Source organism: Corvus moneduloides, chromosome 2, assembly GCF_009650955.1.
Source record: "Corvus moneduloides isolate bCorMon1 chromosome 2, bCorMon1.pri, whole genome shotgun sequence".
Classification (NCBI taxonomy): domain Eukaryota; kingdom Metazoa; phylum Chordata; class Aves; order Passeriformes; family Corvidae; genus Corvus; species Corvus moneduloides.
The window spans coordinates 17,697,465-17,701,389 of record NC_045477.1 but is presented as its reverse complement, the minus strand read 5'-3'; positions in this window follow the sequence as shown (position 1 = coordinate 17,701,389).

The following is a 3,925-nucleotide window of genomic DNA, read 5'->3' as shown; positions in this document are numbered from 1 at the left end:
TTTGCCGTTGTTTACACATGGTTTATATCCCTTCTCACAGAATCAAAAATAATTCTCGTTCTGTTCAAGAAAAAAAGTCCCTTTTTTCCCCATTGAAATGTTACTGCTTAATTTAAGGTTGATGGGTTTAAAAATAATATCTGGGGGGAAAAAAATGGGAAACAAAGCAGATTTAACGGAGACACCAGTTTTCATTTTAAGAAGATTTGATGTGAATCTGGACCAAATTAGCTGTAGGTTTAAGAGAATCACATTTACAATTGCATTTTAAAAGACAGTTTACTAGAATAGGATTTACTTCTAGATAGAAAGCATTTTGTTCTCATTTTTTGTAAAGAGGGAATGTAAAAATATTTTCCTATGATTAACACCATGCTTTCCCAGGATGGACAAAAGACTTTTGTAAGCCAGAAACCACAAAAAATAAGCATGTGTGTTCCCAAGGATTTGAACAGTATCATACAGCAGAAGATGGTATGGAAATAAATTCTAAAATAATGTATTCAAAGGCTTCAAAAACCATTTTAAAATAAGAGTCAGTTTTTCAGCTCATACATATTGACACAGCCCTGAGGTTTCAGTCACTTAAACACATACCACAGTAGCTCCTTGATAGCTCAATTTACAGTTAGAAAATGTTATCTAAATGTAGATTAGAAAACAGCTTTTGTGTTTGCAAGTTCACAGGAGGGAGTGGTTTGGCTTTCATTTACTGGAATGTAGAATGGACTAATCTTCTGTATGATGGCCACAGAAGTCATATTTGATGTGGCCATGTGTGCAACAGGTCCTCAGCCTCTGCCCTGTGAATCTAGAAGATGGGTCTTCAGCATCAATTTTTCCTAATGACTCCTCAGCACTTTCCCTGTGAAGGATTCTGATCGCAGCATCCTGCAAGAACTGTGTGGCCACGGGTTTAATGTGGGCGTTGTGTCTCTAGCCTAACCCGGTTATACACATTCCCACCACAAAAGCATAGGACAGGCGTCTCCAAAAGGGGTTCCATCACATCTGTCTCAGACACCAACCACAGAAAGGGAACAATTACCCCATGGAGATGCATATCTAGTTCCGTCAACTACACGGGACCCTAGATGAGTAACTGAGATGACAGCTAAATTTTAGTTGGCTAAAGATAGGTGAGATGAATCTCACCTTTAGCCTTGGGATATATCACAATTTGCCTCTGGAGAATCTGTAACTCAAGTGTCTATGGTAGGAAACCAGCTTCAGCACAGAAAGCATAAAAAGAGGGGACAAGGGCAGAAGAGAACACACCCAATATTAAAGATGGTCTAAATATCCCATAGTATAGGCTGTGCCCTGTAGTCCACACAACTAACCTGCAGATTAGAGCACTTTCATCTCTCTGGGCCAGTATCAATCCACAGAGCAGCCAGAGCTCAGTAAATCGAGTTACAAACTGGTGGTAGCTGAGGCTGATGCTTTCAGTGTGCCAGAAGCAGTAAACAACACAGAGACAGCTACAGCCAGGCTTCATAAGGAATTAACAACATTTGATAGAATGGGACTTAGAGTGCCATTAATGCCACCAATGTATCAGAAAAATAAATCTATTTCCAAAAAAGGGACATTTTCCCTTGCTTTTTTACTGATGATATTGTCATTATTTGTTATCACATACACTAACTTTGTGAGCATTTATCATCTAAGTTTTTATATTGTTTTAAATGCTTAAAACATTTATTATTCATCTGCAGGAAGATGTATGTCCTTGATTTTCAGCTTAGATTCCCAGATCTCCTTTTCATTGGTTTTACTTCTCCTTTTTAGGAAAAAAAAAAAAATTGACTAGTTTTTTATTTATTTTTCCTCTTCTAGTTGTGTCTAATTTCAATGCAGAAAGTACTTACGCAGTTCTTCAGTCTGACTATGAATGAGAACCAAGCTATTACACTGTAATTTCACTCCCTATTGTGTGGGAAGTAAGAATTGCATCATCCCTAAGATCCAGAACAGGAGATGAAGATCCCTTCTTGGTGGGTGCGGTCCAAGATTTCATAGTCAATCTTTCAGCCAAAGTAAGAGCTCCTTTTGTTTTGATTTGTTTCTTCCCTCTTCTGTTTCACTTTCTTCCTGACAAAAATCTTTGTGGAAGACCAAAAAAAATCCCCAAACCCCCAACTTCCAGTCTAGTAGTAGGCGTTTTAAATGTTATGCTTAAGCATTGTGAACATCTCGTACTTCTGCGACTCAATTTTTATCATCTAAACAGTTGTCTTTAAGCTCCCCTCTTCACGTGTGAGTACTACGGGATTAGGAATTCCCAACATGTGTAACAGCATGACAACTACAAGTCATAGCAAACTTAAAAAGCAGGCGTAGAAACCTGGATTCAGAATACCTTAAGTACTGTTAGTACTCAAATCTCAAGCCAAATGCTGCTTTTTGGGTATCATTATCTAATAGCTGTTCTTAAATTTAAATTTCAGTGAATTGCTTCTGTTATTTTGTAACGTAACTCTTTGTACTGGCGAATATGTTGACCAACTAGTTATAGGAGAAAGTTTCACGAAGGATGTCTGGACTTCAGGCGGCTCTCTTGAAAGCTGTTTATTGCATAGGCGAAGTTACAGCATTTCAGGGAGTGGGTATCCAGAGCCAGCCCTACAGCTGCCAGCTCCAGCTGTAGGCATACCTGAAGCCGCTTTCTATTCACGTTACAAAGCATTATATACTTTTCTTTGCAGAGTATCTTAACACATAACAACCAATAAGCACCATACACAATTCCTTTACATTTGCCTATAGCCTATCATAACTACTACCATCACCATATTATAGTCATTATTATCCAATCACAAGAGTAAGTAAGTTACAATTTAAGCTTACAGTGGAAAATTCTTAGACCTCTCTTCTTCTTGCTACATCAACATTTCTTGTTTGCCTGCCATATCTCTCTTTTCGGTAAAGACATGTTTTCTATTTACTTATGCTCTTCTTGAGACTTATTTACTTGGTGAAAAAAAAGTCTTTGTTTGTAATCACATACCTTTGTCCTGCTCCTAAAAATCTCCTTCCAACTCATCTCCAACCTTTGCCTTCTCAGTTACTCATCGATCACTGTTTCAGCAAAATATCTTTTATTCTATATCAAAACTTGCTTTCATTTCTATCTCATCCCCAGCTTCTACATTCACAGACCTTTCTGCCAAGCCTACATACCTTACCAAACTTTCATCCTCCCCAACAACTAGTAACTAAAAATAATTAAATTCTGCCGTCTTAAGAAGGTGAAAGGCCACTAGCGAACAGACATTTAGAAGAATCTGTATTAGCCTCTACCAAAACTGAAAGCCTACTGTAAAAACAGCTGGAGAAAGTTATGTGACACTTAAATACAGCGTAAAACAGTGTGCGTCACTCTATGAGGCATAAAACCAATCATTCAAAGGCACACTAAATTGTTAAACTGGGTTAGAATATCTTAACAATGAAATTCCCATCAGCACTCTTGGCAGTGCATCATTTGGTGTCATTAACGTTTTATTCAGGAGCTTCTGGAGGAGGCTGCCTTCGCTGGTACCCTTGGATAAACAGGTACGTGGCATCTGGGAGGGAGAGAAGGGAAAGGAGAGAGGGAAGGAGGAGAGGGAAAGGAGAGAATGAGAGAGGAAAGGAAGAGAGGGAAAGAAGAGAGAAAAGGAGAGCAGGAAGAAGGGAAGAAAGCAGGAAGAAGGGACGAACGCAGGAAAGCAAGGGCAGGGCGCGGGCGGCCGCCAGGACGCGGCTCTGCCGGGGCGCTGCAGCTGCCCCGTGCGCCGGCGGAGCCGCGCATGCGCAGCGCGCGGCGGTGTGGGCGGCCGCGCGTCGGCGGCAAGCGCCGCGTCCAATCAGCGCGCGGGGTGTGCGCGCGGGGGGGCGGGCGGCGCTGCGGGCAGTCACCTGACGGCGCGCGCCGCAG